Raw genomic sequence first — 19597 nt, forward strand, 5'->3', positions numbered from 1 at the left:
TAACTGATAAGATAAAAGAAATGAGGTCTCATTATTTCTCACTGTTAATACTTCTAACAGAAAAATTTGAAGAAGAAAAACCAATCTTACAGCCTGTGGGGTCAATTCCACCCAGGGAACAAAACCTGGACAAGTGCGTCACCATCTACCTTGCAAAATCCTCTCACAGACCTGCACCTACATGCACGTCTCTGATTTTATAAGATTTTGTACGTGACAATTAGCACATCAACAGTGTGTCTAGACTACACAATCATATACAGAAACTTATGACTTCAACAGGGGTGGAGATTGTGGGGGACAGAGTATGCTGCTGCTAAGTCACTTCAGTCGTGTCTGACTCTGTGCGACCCCATAGATGGCAGCCCACCAGGCTCCCCCGTCCCTGGGATTCTCCAGGCAAGAACACTGGAGTGGGTTGCCATTTCCTTCTCCAATGCCTGAAAGTGAAAAGTGAAAGTGAAGTCGCTCAGTCATGTCCGACCCTTAGTGACCCCATGGACTGCAGCCTACCAGGCTCCTCCATCCATGGGATTTTCCAGGCAAGAGTACTGGAGTGGGTTGCCATTGCCTTCTCCGGACAGAGTCTAGATCAGGTGAACTTTGAAACAGAAAAGGTATTTGTGTGTTCATGTGAAAAGGAAACAAGGAAAGAAGAATGTTAACAAAAGAATGACTTGTGGTAATTCTGGGAACTATTGGAGTAAAGAATTACAAACTTAACCCAATACTTGGATAATTGTAATGACGAACAGAGCTTTTCAGGAAGAAGATTTCTACTAACTCTTGGGTGAGGAGAGGGCGAAGAATAGCAATCAAGAGTATAGATTAAGATTAGTTTGCAAAAGACTTTTCCATTTAAATTAAGAAATTGCTTTCTTTGGTTGGTAGGTGATGTCAGATTAAAAACACAGTGATAAGCCAAAAGCATATTTCTCTGAATAGGAAATAGAAATAAAGGAACTTCCATGAACCACACACCTGGCTGGAATCTTTATCTCAATTTTTGCACTGTTTCCTCTTCCTGCTTTGGCACACCTTGGCAAAACCTATATCTTTCCCTGTCTACATCTGTACTAATTGCTTTTTCTCTTTTAATTTGGATAAGGGATGAATTTACTACTTCTAGAACCCAGAAGTCTCAGGACAAGCATAGACAAATTCTGCTCGACCACGAGTCCACCATGAACTGACAAGTGCATAGAAAACAAAAAGCAGAGCAGCATCCCCTCTCTGTTGTTTTGAATCTTCTCAGTGAAGCTATAAAAATCCATTTCATTAATACTTTCACTTAAATCTTTAAACTGCCAATTCTGAACACAAGTGATAGATGGTAAGCTTATCATTGTTTTTATTCCATTAATTGGAATTTATAATGGAAAAAAAAATTGTTGCGCTCAGACCCAGATTCATGCAATTCTGGTCTCTGTCTCTGATTACAGAGATGATTTGTGGGGAAACTAGTGGGCTTTTCTAATGTCAAACTAGAGTGTTTCTAATTACACTCCCCAATTCTCTGTTTTCTTTCCTTAAACTAATGTTAATTTTATTATTCAGTAATTATCTCTTCAGCCCATTTATGTATGTTGTTCTCATTCATTTCTAGAGGTAATACATTTCAAGTTTTCTGTCCATTATATAAAATGTACATTTTCTTCTAAATTTGTGTTTAACAAAGTTTATGGGGACGTTCCTCACTTTAATAGGATTATCAGTGTACTTCACAATTTTAGAAACTTAGATGGTCTTTTTTTTTTTTTGACACCATCCTTTCCCAAAGTTGCAAATTCTTAAACTTTTGTTGCTCTCCAAGTCATTTATGTTGTACACTTGACTTTATCTAACTTCTTGGGTTAAAACACGTAACTATGGTTTAGTACAAAAGCTATCTATTGTTATGTACTTTTCAGCTTGTTATGATTGCAGTTACGTGTTGCGCTGCTATCACTTGATTTCTCCAGCAGTGGTTTTCAAGGATTTCAAGTTTCTTATTTTATTTTTTAATGCAAGTAATGTTAATATTATTTAAAATTCAACAAATGAAAAATTCCAAAAAAATATAAAAATGAAAATAAGAATTACCTATCTTCCTTACAAAGATCATTGCAGTTAACATACTTCCAGATACTTTTTCTCTGCTCATATTCATATATATTATTTTCCTAAAAGAAAAAACAACAGCCATGATTCTTGACTTGGGAAAAGTATGGGAGGAAAAGGACGGTGTGGCTGGTGATTTGGAACCATGCGGGGCTCTTTCTAAGTGTATGCGTGGTTTGCCACCTTACTCAAACACGGCTCCTGCAAAGACAAAATGAGAGAGAGGAGAGAAGAGCGAATGATTCAGTCTCCTTTTTCATACCTCTCCATTTTTCCCACCTCTCCATTTGAGAATCATTGTTTTAATGCCATTTATTTATTTTGCTCATTTACTCTATGTCATAAACATTTTTCTGTACCAATGGCCAAGTATCAACTACTCAGCCAAAGAAAGATATCTATAACATATTTTAAATTAAAAAAGAAAAGGAACTAGAGTTCGGCACAAAACTGTAAATTAACTGTACTTAAGTAAAAATCTTTTAAAAGAAATTACAGAACAGAGTTCTGTGTTCAATATGTTATCATTAACGTTCATGCTATACCTGTATATACACAAAACCTTTTGAAGGAGTGTGTGTCTGTCTGTTAACATGATTTATCCCTGGATCTTTGAAGTACTGGAGTGTTGGTAGCATTTTACTCTTGTGTTATTTGAGAATGTGGAGCAGCAAAAAATACGCTATTTTGGACAAGATGAATGTAGATACAGAAATCATTTTAATGTCTACTTAATACTATATGGATCAACTATAATTTTTAAAGTAGTCTCATTTTGCTCTTTGAAAAATATTAAACATTGTAAATAATGCTGATTTGAATAATGATGTATCTATCTCAGTACACATCTTTGTTCTTAAACAGAACCCTATTAATGCTTTTGAACAGTGGTGTTAGAGAAGACCCTTGAGAATCCCTTAGACTGCAAAGAGACCAAACCAGTCAATCCTAAAGGAAATAAGTTCTGATTGTTCATTGGATGGACTGATGCTAAAGCTGAAGCTCCAATACTTTGGCACCTGATGCAAAGAACTGACTCACTGGAAAAGACCCTGATGCTGGGAAAGATTGACGGCAGGAGGAGAAGGGGACCCAGAGGGTTAGATGGTTGGAAGGCATCACCGACTCAATGGACATGAGTTTCAGCAAGCTCCAGAAGTTGGTAATGGAGAGGGAAACCTGGCGTGCTCCAGTCTATGGGGTCACAAAGAGTGGGATATGACTGAGTGACTGAACTGAACTGAATATGGGAATGTACTGTATGTAGAATATTTGAAATCTGTTGAAAACTGTATTTCAGATTACTATCTGAAAAAAATCACTAATTTGTTTCCTTCAGTAAATGTGCCCACTTTCTCACAACTTTATCAAGATTCAGATCAGTTCAGTTCAGTCACTTAGTAATGTCCGATTCTGCAACACAATGGACTGCAGCACAGCAGGCCTCCCTGTCCATCACCAACTCCCAGAGTTTACTCAAACTCATGTCCATTGAGTCAGTGATGCCATCCAACCATCTCATCCTCTGTCGTCCCCTTCTCCTCCCACCTTCAATCTTTCCCATCATCAGAGTCTTTTCCATAAGTCAGTTCTTCACATCAGGTGGCCAAACTATTGGAGTTTCAGCTGCAGCATCATTCCTTCAAACGAATATTCAGGACTGATTTCCTTTAGGATGGACTGGTTGGATCTCCTTGCAGTCCAAGGGACTCTCAAGAGTCTTCTCCAACACCACATTTCAAAAGAGTCAATTCTTCACTGCTCAGCTTTCCTTATAGTCCAACTCTCATATCCGTACATAACCACTGGAAAAACCATAGCTTTGACCAGACAGATCTTTGTTGACAAAGTAATGTCTCTGCTTTTTAATATGCTGTCTAGGTTGGTCATAATTTTTATTCCAAAGAGCAAGCATCTTTTAACTTTATGGCTGCAGTCACCATCTGCAATGATTTTGGAGCCCCTCAAAATAAAGTCAGCCACTGTTTCCACTGTTTCCCCATCTATTTCCCATGAAGTGATGGCACCAGATGCCATAATCTTAGTTTGCTGAGTGTTGAGTTTTAAGCCAACTTTTCACTCTCCTCTTTCACTTTCATCAAGAGGCTCTTTAGTTCTTCCCTTTCTGCCACAAAGGTGGTGCAATCTGCATATCTGAGGTTATTGATAATTCTCCCAGCAATCTTGATTCCGGCTTGTGCTTCATCCAGCCCAGCATCTCTCATGGTGTACTCTGCATATAAGTTAAATAAGCAGGGTGACAACATACAGCCTTGACATACTCCTTCCTCAATTTGGAACTAGTCTGTTCTTCCATGTCCAGTTCTCACTGTTGCTTCTTGTCCTGCATACAGATTTCTCAAGAGGCAGGTCAGGTGGTCTGGTATTCCCATGTTTTTCAGAATTTTCCACAGTTTGTTGTGATCCACACAGTCAAAAGCTTTGGCATAGTCAATAAAGCAGATGTTTTTCTGGAACTGTCTTGCTTTTTCATTTATCCAAAGGATGTTGGCAATTTGACCTCTGGTTCCTCTGCCACTTCTAAATCCAGCTTGGACATCTGGAAGTTCACGGTTCAAATACTGCTGAAGCCTGGCTTGGTTAATTTTGAACATTCCTTTGCTAGCATCTGAGATGAGTGCAATTGTGTGGTAGTTTGAGAGTTCTTTGGCATTGCCTTTCTTTGGGATTGGAATGAAAACTGACTTTTCCTAGTCCTGTGGCCACTGCTGAGTTTTCCAAATTTGCTGGCTTATTGAATGCAGCACTTTCACAGCATCATCTTTTAGGATTTGAAATAGCTCAACTGGAATTCCATCACCTCCACTAGCTTTGTTTGTAGTGATGCTTCCTAAGGCCCACTTGACTTCGCCTTCAAGGATGTTGGGCTCTAGGTGAGTGATCACACCATCATGATTAACTGGGTTGTGTAGATCATTTTTGTATAGTTCTTCTGTGTATTCTTGGCACCTCTTCTTAATATCTTCTGCTTCTGTTAGGCCCATACCATTTCTGTAATTTCTTGTGCCCATCTTTGCATGAAAAGTTCCCTTGGTATCTCTAATTTTCTTGAAGAGATCTCTAATCTTTCCCATTCTATTGTTTTCCTCTATTTCTTTGCATTGATCGCTGAGGAAGGCTTTCTTATCTCTCCTTGCTGTTCTTTGGAACTCGGCATTCAAATGGGCATATCTTTCTTTTTCTCTTTCGCCTTTCCCTTCTCTTCTTTTCATAGCTGTTTGTAAATTATGTAATGTTATCAATATTGGGTATTTTCAATTCTTTTCATCTTTGGAAATCTAATATGTGTGTAAAAAATGTCACTGGAGTTTGCATTTATTTGATTACAAATGAGGGAGAATATCCATTCATACATTTATTGATCATACACATTTCTTCTTTGGTAAGTTGCCTGTTTAGGGTCTTTACTCCCCTTGCTATTGGTGTATATTATTTTTTTATTAATTTGTAAATACTTCTCAGGGTCTTCTCTGGTGACTCAGTGGTAAAGAATTTACTCTCCAATGAAGGAGACATAGGTGTGATCCCTGGCTCAAGAAGATCCCCTGGAGAAGAAAATAGAAACTCACTCCATTATTCTTGTCTGGGAAATCCCATGGACAGTGGAGCCTGATGGGCTACAGTCCATGGGGTTGCAGATGGTCAGACATAACTTAGCAACTAAATAACAACAAATGCTTCTCATGTCTTCCATATATTAATAATTGCCATATAGTATGCCAACATGAAACTTGTGTGCAGTTTGCCATAGTTTGTATATATTTTATTTTGATTATACAAATTTATAATGCTTATCCATTTATTTACTCTTTCCTTTATGTTTGCCTTTCTGTATGTAAAATTATAAGACAATTTATTTTTATTAGTATTATGATTTCTTATATACATTGAAATCTTTAACCTATCTGGACTATATTTAGATTTTCTTGCTCCCATTTAAGGCAAACATTATTCTGCAATAGTTTGACCTTAATATCTGAGTATTCAACAAAGTCCAAATGGCATTACATTAATACTGTAATAAGCTGTTTTGCATTTATTCTTATTTGTTTAATGCTATTAAAATATAGTTTTCTACCTCATTCTTTCTCACACTCCTTTCCTTTTCTTCTTCTTGTCAGTTTTAAGTAAGTTCTATTAATTATACATACAGTTATTTTTTTAAAGTATTTTTTAAAAATACAGTTATTAAATTATTCTGTTTCCCTGTATTCCACATATGAAATGTAGGGGTTAATGGTTTTTTCAAAAGTGATTTAATACATGGCATGAGCCACCTCTTGGTTTCCCATACTGTGACACATTGCAGATTTTTGACAAGGGTTTTGGAAAGGCTAGATTTACAAATCAAACAAAATATTTAATCATAGTCAATAAATGGCACTAAAATCTCACAAATAATGTGATATTTGTACTGATGTTCAGCACAAGCTTTTTTAACTGTTCATTTATTCACATTGTTGAATAAAGAAATCAATATTGATAAGCAATTTATTTAACATCGTGGACTTTCTGATCTCCATTTGTCGTGGAAGTCATTTTTACTCATTTCTTCACAAGATTGTTGGAAGAATAAAAAGATATAATTCTGAAAATGTTTTGAAAGAAAACTTTCACATGAAAAAATGCTGTCATATAAACAAATAGGAATGGCCATGGATGGCCTGTTGTTGCTATAAAAACAAATAAAAGCATCATAGACTATCAGCATGTTTCCCACTGGTCAATAAGAGTTTGTGATTTTCATTCTGAAATAAAAATGAATTCCCCACACAAAAATTCATGAAGACAGGTATCACCTGTCCTGCCAGACCACAGTGAAGAGGAGATTGATTGTGAGTTAGGTATTTCCTGTGGGCTCAGCTGTATCTGTGATCACAAGCAGTGAGTGTTCATTCTTCAGAGTTGATGTGTGTTGATGACAAGGTCTGCCCTCTGTGGCTCGCCTCCAAGGCCCTCCACACCACAGACAAGCCATGATAGGAAGAATTGCATTTTATGTAATAATGACTTACCTCACCTCCTTCTTGCATAATATTTCATACTCTCATGGGGCTTTGTAATCATATGGCAATTATTCATCACAGAGTTTCAAGGAAGAAGGCAAGTCCCACTACTATATGTGAGTTACAGTAATATGTGCCATACTAATATTTTATTTAAAAAGCTAATTCACAGAAGATTGATTTGATCAAAGTAAAGATGTATGCTCCACAAGCACCACCTCATATGACAAAATCAATATCAGGACACAGATTTACCTACAAGTATTTATTTGGAAATTACTATGTGTCCACAACTGTGAGGAAAGTAAGAGCCACATGTTTTTCCTTAAGAAGCTTGTAATCTGATTCAGGGTAAAGATAATACTCATAGACAGGTATAATTTAACTACCCAGTACACCTCAAGTGTTGTGGGTACCCTCATGTGTAAATCAGTAGGCCTGAGGAACCTGATACTTAGAGCCAAACTCAGGCATCCCAGACTCACTCTCATCCTCACATGATGGAGAGACGGGATTCTTGGATTCCCTTTTCAGGAGAGACTTAAAGCTGTTTCTCAATGGGCATGCTATTGGATTACTGGATAGGATAATTCTTTATGGCACAACAGTAGCAGAGAGAAGGGGGAATCCTCAGCATGAAACTATAGCATCCCCATACCTTCTCAATGCCCCTTTGGGCTGAGTGGGTACATTTCCAAATTCCCCCTTTAGGGGTGAGTTCCACCCTAGGTGAGAACTGCTGGACTGTGGGATATTCCAAGAGTGTACCTTGTCTCATTAGCTCATTTTACTTTAAAGTAATTTTTAAATCAATTTTTTACAATGCTGTGTTAGTTTCTACTGTATAGCAAAGTGAATCAGATGTTTGCATACATATAGTCTTTCTTTTTTGGATTTCCTTCCCTTTTATGTCACCACAGAGAATTGAGTAGAGCACAATAAGTTCTCATTAATTACCTATTTAATGAAAATAAAGATGAAACTGAAAGTTAGTAGCTCAGTCATGCATGACTTGTTGCGACTCTGTGGAATATAACCTGCCAGGCTCCTCTGTCCATGGAATTTGCCAGGCAAGAATATTGGAGTGGGTAGCCATTCTCTTCTCCAGGGGATCTTCCTGACCTGGGGATCGAACCTGGGTCTCTCACATTGCGGGCAGATTCTTTACCATCTGAGCCACCAGGGAAGCCTTATCTATTTTACACATAGTATCAATAATGTATGTATTTTAATCCCCGTCTCCTGATTCATCCCAATCTTAAAGCTCATTTTAGTTGTGAAAATCCACAGGGAGAAAGCAAAATTTTATTTGATTGAGAGTGACTGTGATTATCCATCTGTATTTCTTGCCTTCACAGCAGGTCATTCCATTTTTTGAGACAACTCCAACTGTTAGAAAATTTCTTACAATAAGGAAGCTATGACTTCTGGTCCAACACACGGATTGAACTCTTACACACTGTAACCAAACCTTACACAAAACACAATAAACAGATGAAAAAAAAACTCACAAGGACCACTAAAACCAGAGAGGGGACAACACCAGGTGTAAAGTTAAACCTGATCCTATCACTACTAACTCGAAACTCATCGACATCTTCCCATCTTGCTCAAAGTCCATGGTCCTTGCCAAGCTACAAAGCCGCTGCACAAACACTACACTACCTCTATTCTCTGACGTCACCTCCTCCTTTCCCCGCACTGGCCTCCTTGCTGTTCCTTATGAGCTGGTTCTACTGCTTCAAGTCCTTTGCATTTGAACTTCTCCATATCTGCACGTCTCCTTCTCTAACTTTCTTCAGGCTTCTATCCAAACGCTACTTTTTGGAAGAGGCCTGTGGACTAGCACTCCTGTCGCTCTGATCTCTCTCATCCTAATTCACTTTTCTTTACAGCATTTATTGTCATTTATTGCCATTGTACCTTTTAGGTTTTTGCTTATTATCTGTATCTTCCCCTAAAACATAAGCTCTAGAAGGGCAGGGGCAAAATGATGTCAATGAACTATCAATTGGTGGGTCGAGGAACACCAAAAAATTTTTTTTTCAAAAATGGAAAACACATAGATGAGACATAACTGACACAATCAAGCTGAAACCTAAGTATCCATAGATAGAACAGCTGCAGGAATAGAAAAAGTCATACTGGAGAGCCTTGAAAAGTCTCAGAAATTGGAGGCACCAGAGAGCCCAGAAGAAGAGACTGTATAGTAGATTTGAAAAAATAAGATGATGAGGTGAAATTCTTATAAAAGAAATTAGATCCCTGGTCCACTTTCCAACTTCATATAACCAGGCAATATGCTCTCTTCAAGACTGACAAAAGACTAGAAACTGAACAGAAGCTCAGGATGAGATGAGGCCAGGTGGTGGTCAGGGATGAGGCATCCCACCTAAAGTAGGAGATGTAAGCACAGATCCACATTACAAGTACGAGAACCCCTTCTCCCTCTTACACACATGCAGGCTTTCCAATCTGACTTTTTGTACATCATTCTTAAATATGAACATATGGCAAAATACAATATATATTGGAAGAAAGTTCCAGCATGAAAGACCAAAACAAAAATAAAAAGAATTTCAGGAGGTGAGAGCTAATCAAACTGAAAAGCTTTTCACATAACAAAGGAAACCATCAATACAATGAAAAAACCTACAGAAAGAGAGAAAATATTTCCAAACAATGTGACCAAAAAGAAGTAAATATCCAAAATATAGAGACAGCTCATATAACTCAATACCAAAAGAAAAAAAAACCCAATTAAAAAATAGGCAGGAAACCTAAATAGACGTTTCTCCAAAGAAGACATATAGATGGCCAGCAGGCACATGAAGAGATGCTCGACATTATTAATTATCAGAGAAATGCAAATCAAAACTGCAATGAGATATCACTTCACATTGGTCATCAAAAAGTTTACAGATAATTAATGCCAGAGAGCGTGTGAAGAAAAGGGAACCCTCCTACCTTATTGGTACGAATGTAATTTGGTGCAGCCACTATGGGAGACACTATGCATGTTCAGTAGCTAAGTCACCTCCAACTTTTCTGCAACCCCATGAAGTGTAGCACTCCTCTGTCAGTGGGATTTTCCAGGTAAGAATAATGGAGTGGGTTGCCATTTCCTCCTCCAGGATATCAAGACAGTATAAAAGTTCCTTAAAAAACCAGATAACTCTGCAGATCTACCCCTGTTTCACTAGTCATAAAGAACTAGCCTGCCAATGCAGGAGACATAAAAGAAGTGAGTTTGATCCCTGGGTCAGGAAGATCCCCTGGAAGAGGGCATGGCAACCCACTCCAGTATTCATGCCTGGAGAATCCCATGGACAGAGGAGACTGGCAGTCTACAGTCTATAGGATTTCAGAGTCAGATATGACTAAGCGACTTAGCATGCACACATGACTCTGCAATCCCACTTCTGGGAAAATATCCAGAAAAAATGAAAACTCTAGCTAGAAAAGATATGTGCATCCCAATGTTCATAATAGCACTATTTACAATAGCCAAGACATGGAAACAACACAAGTCCCCAACAGCAGATACAAACTACTATATATAAAATAGACAAGCTGCAAGGACTTACTGTATGTGTTTGTGCTAAGTCGCATCAGTGGTGTCTGACTCTTTGCAACCCTGTATAGCACAAGGAATTGTACCTAATATCCTAAGCTGTGAAAGTGAAAGTTGCTCAGTCGGGTCCAACTGTTTGTGACCCTGTGGACTATACAGTCCATGGAATTCTCCACACCAGAATACTGGAGTGGGTAGCATTTCCCTTCTCCATGGGATCTTCCCAACCCAGGTATAGAACCCAGGTCTCCTGCGTTGCAGACGGATTCTTTACCAGCTGAGCTACAAGGGAAGCCCCAAAGTATCCTGGGCTCTGAGCGTGGGACCAAGTGTGCATATTGAACAGGAGGGCTCTCCCTATAGGTGTGTGTGCATGCTCAGTCGTGTCCGACTCTTTGTGACCCCATGGACTGCAGCCTGCCAGACTCCTCTGTTATAGAATTCTCCAAGCAAGAATACTGGAGTGGGTAGCCTTCCCTTCTCTAGGGAATCTTCCTGATCCAGGGATCAAACCTGGGCCTCCTGCACTGTAGGCAGATTCTTTACAGTCTGAGCAACCGGGCATCTCTAATAACCTGTGATAGAAAACAATCTCAAAAAAATATATATACAGCTGAATCACTTTGTTGTATACCTGAAACTAACACAATGTTGTAAATAAATTATAATTTTAATAAAAAGAAATTCAGAGGGAATCAGTATTTCAGAAAGAAGGAAAAATGCACTTAAAATTATTAATATGAATAGAGAAATATGAGACAAAATAGCTTGCTATTTTAAAAGGATACACTTAGAGATAACAAAAATGTCTTGTGATGAAAAGTGTTATAGAAGAAATAAAACTTTGATAGGAGTTGCATGTGAGAATACAGATTTGCAAAAGATAGATAAAAATATGAAAAATATCAAAGAATATAGAATAAATTTAAAATAATGATCTAAAAAATCCAGGTAATAGGATAGAAATAGATACAGAAAGGAGACAAAATTATTCAAGAAATAAATTAAGAATGTTTCCTAGTACTGAAATATATAAATTTCCATTTTGAAGAGGCTCCTCAAATTGTTTCCACAAGGAATGAAAAAGGATCCACATCAAAACAGGTCATTAAAAATCAGACTAACCATAAAAGCTTTCAGAGAGAGACATTAAAAATAAGAAGCTCATATCTAAAGTATTAGGAATCAAAATAGCAACAGATTTCTCAACATTACTAGAAGCTAGAAGGCAGCTAGATTTCAATATTTCTGAGAGCCTAAATACTTTCCAACTTAGATTTCTAAACTGAACCAAATTTTCACTCAAGTCTGAAGGTAAAGAAATTTTCTTACATGAAAGGTGTAATAGGAAGGATGAGATTATGTAGTCCTTGGAATAGACATCATTTCCCTCTTAAGTAAAAGCACAGGGTTATGCAGTCAGGGTGGGATTTGTTCCATGATGCCCTCAGGGACCCAGATCCCTTATAATCCTTTGCTCTATCATCCTTAGATTTGACCCAGGTTCTCATAGTCCAAGTTGGCATCTGTATTCTAGGCATGAAAAAGGTTTTGTTTCATCTCTATCTCATGGAAGATCCCTGGAAGATTAACATTTGATGCTTTTGCTCCAGAATTTAGACATACTAACCTCATATAGCTGCTCAAGACAATGGAAAATGTGGTCTTCAATCTTGGAAGGTAGCTATGGGCTCAGCTAAAATATCTATAACAGTGAGAGAAGAGGAATAGAAGTATTGGTAACAACCAGCAGCTTCCAACAGGCAAGCACGCAGTATACCTTGCCTGCATCTTTTTCAGGCAGCTACTGGAGTAGATATGCCATTAAAACAGAAAAATACATAAAGAGGAAGAAGTGGGGTCCACAACAAGAAACTCCAATAGAAGACAGAAATTCCCAGGATAATGACCAAGGAAATCCCAAGAGAGAAGCTACATAGTACACCCAAAGAGCAACCTGTTTAGACTGGAGCAGAGAGTGATAGAGACATGATTCAAAGCAAAAAAACTAAACAATAAATTACCTAATCTGTCTGAGATTGTATTCACAACAGTTTTACAGTTAGATCGGGTAGAAAATTTGAGTGTACATTAACAACAGGTACCTAGAAAACAAAGAAACTGAGACAAACAAAGAAACATGGTATACGTCAACTCTAAGGAAAACCAAAAAGTCAGGCAGTAAAGGAAATGTAATCACACCCATCATGACTCGCTGGTGAACAAAATAGATAAGCTAGACACTGAATGTAAAGGAACTTTTCTGGAAGAAGAGGAAGAAAATGGTGAAGTGTGTGTGTGTGTATGTGCATGTGTGTGTGTATGAAATAGAAAAACAGCAATCTTACCTCCCAAATTTGGAAGTCAGTGAATACATTCTAATATTGAAATACAAGGAAAGGAAAAAAAAATCACCATAAGCATGTTATTTAGAAATACCAGAAGTAGCTAGAAGAGTTAAAGGATTACTTCCAGAAGGCAGGATTTGAGTTGGAGAGGAAATGGTATAGTAGTCATTATTTTTCATCATTGTTCCTCTAGCACTGCTTCACTTTTTAGGTAATGTTCCTACAGTACTTTGATTTAAAAGCAATAGAAGAGGAGATGGCTAAGAAAGACAAAAATTAAATCCAAACTTGTTCTATTAAGGGTACTTTGCAGGTATTCTTTCCCTATCCCTGACTGTAATAGTAGAAGTGGAGAAGGCTTTAAAGAGTTTTCAAAATTAATAGTCCTTTGGTAGAATTATTATTATTATTAGACAAATAGCATTATTTGAGCATGCACTGTGTGCCAGGATTGCTTAATTTATTACTCCAACGGTCCAATGAATTAGGTTGTATTATTACCCGTACGGCACAGACGGAGAATCTAAAGCTTGGGACAACTTACTTAATTAGCTCAAGATAGCATAACAAGTGAAAATCAATTCTGTAAAGCAACACAGTTCAAAAGAGCAACTCACTAATTGACTTACATCACAAGTGTCCTTCTGACCTGTGAATAGGATTTATCCTTCAGAAACTCCAGCAAACTTAAGGTAAATGCAATTCAGACATTTGTTGTACCTTTAATCCGGAGAAGGCAATGGCACCCCACTCCAGTACTCTTGCCTGGAAAATCCCATGGATGGAGGAGCCTGGTAGGCTGGAGTCCATGGGGTCTCTAGGAGTTGGACACGACTGAGTGACTTCACTTTCACTTTTCACTTTCATGCATTGGAGAAGGAAATGGCAACCCACTCCAGTGTTCTTGCCTGGAGAATCCCAGGGACGGGGGAGCCTGGTGGGCTGCCATCTCTGGGGTGGCACAGAGTCAGACACGACTGAAGCAACGCAGCAGCAGCAGCAGCAGCAGTACCTTTAGTCAATACTTGATCAGACACCCAAGAAGTTTCCCATAGACAGCCCTGCCAATGTACCTCAGGCCCTGACCTTTAGCACCCAAGGTTTTAGGCTCTTCTGAATTGAGTATGCTAAGAACACTAAATTATATGAAATGATGTCAGTATTTTCACAATATAATTACTGCACCGAAACCTTAGGGCTCCCTCAATAAAAGTTTACGTTTATAAGGGCTTTAGTGAAATGTCAAATGATGTAATCACCACCTCTCTGTCATGTCTGATGAAAATACACATCTAGGAGGCCAAAGGAGTAGTGGATATAGGAGATGAAAGAAGAAGTTGGACTATCCAATTTGCTTTTTCATTCTTCACCTTTCCCCAACCAATACTGAAAAGCTCTAAACCCATTTTCTTACAACTGACTTCTCTGAGCAGAATAATGAAGTGGGAATGTTAATTTGCTTATTTGTTTTCCATTCCTCCTTTTGGAAAGTTTCATATGTTCTCAATATTTCTCACCCTCTTTTCTCTCACAAAAGTGTCCCTTTTCAGTGTTTCTGCCTAGAGTTTTATGAGGTTATAGGACACTAGCCCTGGTGATCCCATGACTTTGGCTTTGAATAGGACTTTTCTGGGAATTGTAAGCCAATAACAGCACACTTCCCACAATGACAATGATGTGTCTTTATTCAAAGAATTGATTCATTTGACACTTTGAATAGAGAAGAAAGGTGGTAGTACATAAGTAGAAATAGAAACTCTGAAGGAAGAATTTTATCATAAAGAATCTGCATGCAATGCAGGAGACCTGGGTTCAATCCCTGGTTTGGAAAGGTCCCCTAGAAAAGAGAACACCTCTCCACTTCAGCATTGTTTCCTGGAGAAGTCCATGAACAGAGGAGCCTGGTAGGCTACAGTCCATGGGGTCACAAAGAGTCGGACTGAGAGACTAAAATTTAGGACTAGCTTCTAATTTGGCATGAGTGGATAGATTTGATACTGGTAAACTATAACGTTGAACACTGTGAAAGGAATTGGTTTTCGAAGGAAGATGAGTTTGTTTTTTGTTTGTTTGTTTGTTTTTGGTGAAATGGAGTTAGGCACCTCCAGAACATCCAAATGGAGATATTCAGTAGGACTTTGTATTATCCAAGGCAATTTGGTAGCAAAATTCAGGAGATGCCACTGGAATCCAAATTAGGGGAACAGAGCTTAGAACAGTTTAAGTCTTTCTCAGGGTGTGGTACCATAGTCTGAACTCAAAAGATTGTTTTTCCAGACATCAAGGGTTGAACAGAAATAGCTCAATCCTCTGTTTTAGTTTCACTGCCTCCTTCTACCCTTCAGAGCGATCCCTACTAATTATCCTCATCTGTTTCTGCTTTCATTGCTTTTCTGTTTACCCCAGGCTGGGGCTTACAGATACCACGCTTCCACCCCCACTCCTATTGCTCACAGAAGACATTGCTGATTGGACAAGAGCTCTCAGCGCTAAGTTCAGGTGATCAACAATGCTTCCCAACCTGGTGTTCTCAACAGCACCCTCCAAGCAGAACCAGCACAAGAGATGAAACCCACTACTCTCCTTTGTCCTTGCCCAGACTTAGGCTCTCCAATGTGGAACCAATTATTTGTGGGGTTGTTTTTTTGAGATCTCTTTCTTCTCTCATTTTCTAAACATCCTTACACAATTTTTGATGGTTCTGCCCTTCTTTGGTTACCAGTCCTTATCTGGGGTTTCCAATTTCCAAACCAAGACCACTGAGTCAACAAACTAGAATGATGGAGGTGGAGCAGAGAAGTCATGGGTTGTGGACTCAAACAGACATAGATTCAGGTCCTTGCTCTATCACATGCAAACCCTGTGATTTGGGCATGTTACCTGACCTCCCTGAGCCTCTGTTTCCACAGCTATAAAATGGTAAAACTAGTATCCACCCTGCAGGATTGTTTGGAATCTAGCTGCTGCTAAGTCATGTCTGTCTCTGTGAGACCCCATAGACAGCAGCCCACCAGGCTCCCCCATCCAGGGGATTCTCCAGGCAAGAGTACTGGAGTGGGGTGCCATTGCCTTATCCGTGGAACCTAGCTAGTTTACATAAAACTTGGTACATAGTACTTTGTCAATAAATGCTTGTTTTTATTAATGGGCCAGTCTCTATTTCATTCATTTCCTCTAGAAGACTAAGTGTCTTAAGAGCCAACTGTGTGCTTTATCTTTGTATCTTTCACCATGTCTCCCAGGTGGCACTAGTAGTAAAGAACCCGTCAGCCAGTGCAGGACATGGGTTCGATCCCTGGGTCTGGAAGATCCCCTGGAAAAGAGCATGACCACCCACTCCAGTATTTTTGCCTGGAGAATCCCATGGAGAGTGGAGCCTGGACAGCTACAGTCTATAGGATTGCAAAGAGTTGGATACAACTGAAGTGACTTAGCAGGCAAGCTCAACATAGGTCTTCAATATGCCCTCAATACATTCTTCCTAAAGAAATGGATAAATTCCCTGATAATTTTTTTGGGGGTAGGGATCAATTATTTTTAAGTAAACAAGGGTATATCATAGCATAGAATGCAAAGGATTATGTTCAAAATAATCAAAACTCATTTACTGAGCCCTCAGTGTATGCCAGGCCTTCTTGTGAGTACTTCACTTGAATTAACTCATTCCATCCTCACAACAGCTCCAGAAAGAGACACCATTATTATCCCCACTGAACAGACTGAAGTAACTGCAGCAGAAGAAGGATAGGTTGCTTGTTCAATGTCACTCAGCTAGTCAGTGTTGGCTCAGGGATTCAAGATTAGACCATTTGACTTTAAGAATCTACATTATTAACCTCTATGCCCCACATATGGAAAACTTGAAAAAGTTACCTCTGGCTAACCTGTTCAGGTTTTCTCTAACCTTTGGTCTTTGCTCTTGACTGTGATTAATTTACTTTGGTAGAAAAATTGGAAAAATTATGCCTAAAGACATCAAAGCATGAACATCCAAGCTCTAGCAACTCCCTATTAGCCGATAACCAATTTCAAACATTTAAAATGGACTCAGAACATTTCCTTCAAACAAACCCCAAAAACTTACTTCCAGTAAGAAAGCACACTAGTTTGTAGAAAGACTCTCATATTCCTTGTTCCCAAGGTATAACTGAAAAGTTGTTTGCAAGCATAAACCGATGACTTGTGCTTGTTTTTATCCATTTGCCCAGATTTGGTTATTCCATCTTGACATGCAAATATATCCACCTTCATATACGTTTGTTTTGCATGCTGCTGAGTGCACCTGGGATTATGACACAAGAGAATGAAGAGGTAGGGGCTACAATGGATATTGGAGTCAGGATATGCAAAGAGCTAAAAAGAAAATGAGGTTTAACTTATTCCCCCCACAAGTCTGCCTCCTTTTCTCTTTGCTGCTTACTTCCTGCAGGGAAAGATTCCTCAGGGGAAACACTGTGAAAAGGCCTCTTCTCCAGTTCAGATGCACTAAAAATACTCTTACTGTGTGCCCATGCTTTGCAGGTTTGGGAGAGCTGATAAGTAATCTGCTAAATTACATCATGGATTCTTTAAGGAGTTGCTACAATTTTTATTTCTTCTAGAAATTTTTTATCTTTTGCTTTACTGTAGTTCTTTTTTTTTTTTTTTTTTTTTTGCTGTTGTAGTTGTTGTGTTAGTTGGTGTAGGATATTTCGTGATTAATCAAGGGAAAAGCTAAAGATAGAACCTGAGCAGAAACTTCAAGTGCCATCCAAGTGTAGAACTTAACTCTTTCACTGTCTGAGGTCAATCTTTCTGCAATATCAGCAATAAACATCAATGATCAGAATTCCCATCTTCACTGTCTAAGCTGTAGATGAACAAGGCAAAATTCTTGTCCACAGAGGAAGAACTGAAGCATATCTAGGGGCAAGGCCAAGATTAAGAGTAAATTGGCGTCAGAGTGGAAAGAACTGCAGACTTAAAATCAGAAATACTAGACCTTACTGCTTGTCATTAACTTAAATTGGGAAATTCACTTCCTTTCTTGACTTTGATTTCCTCATTTGTAAAATGATAATAAATTAATGATAATAGCTAATACTTAACTGAGAATTCACTGGAGATGTCAGGCACTATTTTACTCTCAAATGTATTGACTCACTTTATCTTCATAGTAACACTGTGAAATTGGTACTATAATATACTTATTTTGCAACTAAGAAAACAAAAGACAAAGGGATTAAGCAACTTGCTCAAGGTTTCAATTCTAAAGTCATATAGCTCTAAGAGCTTTATAGAGATATAAAAGAATTTAAAAACCCAACAATTTACTAAAATTTTTCAGACTTGTGTTTCATTAAAAATTTTTAGTTTGCATATGTAACCTATTTCCTTTGGGTAGAGTCTATCAATGTCACAGAGATGTAAAGGGCCAACTTTGATTATAATCCCAAATTCCAAAGCACTTTGGACATTGAGTCGGAAACATTTTAAATATTCACATACTTTGATTTACTAGATGGAGTAATGATAACTAACATTTATGAGAAGACTTAAGTTGATCCAGTCATTGTGCAGAGCACTTTCTGCATAGTATCTCATTTAATCCTCACTCACTTCTAAGAGGAGTGTCTTCTAGGATATTATCCTCATTTTACAAAGGGATCAAAAACTTTGCCCACAGTCACACAATTTAGCAGAAACCTTTGGATTTAATCTAGTCACAGTCTTGCTCCAAAACCTTCATAATTCTCTATGTGGAAGGAAAGTAAAATAATAAAGATGGATTTGGGAGGAAGGTAAACACTGGAGTCTGAGGAGTACTGTAGTAAGTTTTTAAAACCTGCTCAAAGGTTTAGAATGGCAAAATTAAGACATGAACAAAAACCAGTCTATAATGACTACTGATCTTTGCCAATTTAAGCATATCATTAGCATTAAAATTAATTTTCCATTATCTATGTCATCTAGGACTTGGAAGAGCACAAGGAATTCTAATTCTCAGAAGAAACTCAGACCTCGTTTTAGTCAGTAGTCTCAGCCATTTCCCTGACCAGACATTTTACAGAACAGCCTACTTATTAAAGTTTGTTAAATGGAATGCTATGGAATTTCATGAGTTCTTTTTTCCTCTTTGATTTAAGCCTCAGTATAAGATGAACTCAAAGTAGATAAAAGTGTGTTTAAACAAAGAAAGTTGGGGGAAACATGTCCTGTGCCTGGATACTGTTTCAGATGAATAAGCAATTCCTTGTTCATTTGTTTGCCAAAAGCCTCTAAAATCTGTAACATGTTAGATACCATGTTAACCATTTTAGATTTTCAAATGTCTGCTTTAAAATGTGGAGAGTTGAGCAAATCTGAAGGGCAGTTACAAAGCACTCAGGGCACACTGGCTGATAGATAAATCAAATACAGAGCAGTAACTCCAAGAAATGCAAGATAGGGATAGCCTTTTCTTTATCTAAGAAACCACAAGGTTTTCTGTGTTCTGAAATATCTCATACTACCCATCATAGAAGCATTGTTTCATGGTCATGGCAGCAAAGAAGGTCAGGATATTCCCT

Source organism: Bos taurus, chromosome 5, assembly GCF_002263795.3.
Source record: "Bos taurus isolate L1 Dominette 01449 registration number 42190680 breed Hereford chromosome 5, ARS-UCD2.0, whole genome shotgun sequence".
NCBI lineage: Eukaryota > Metazoa > Chordata > Mammalia > Artiodactyla > Bovidae > Bos > Bos taurus.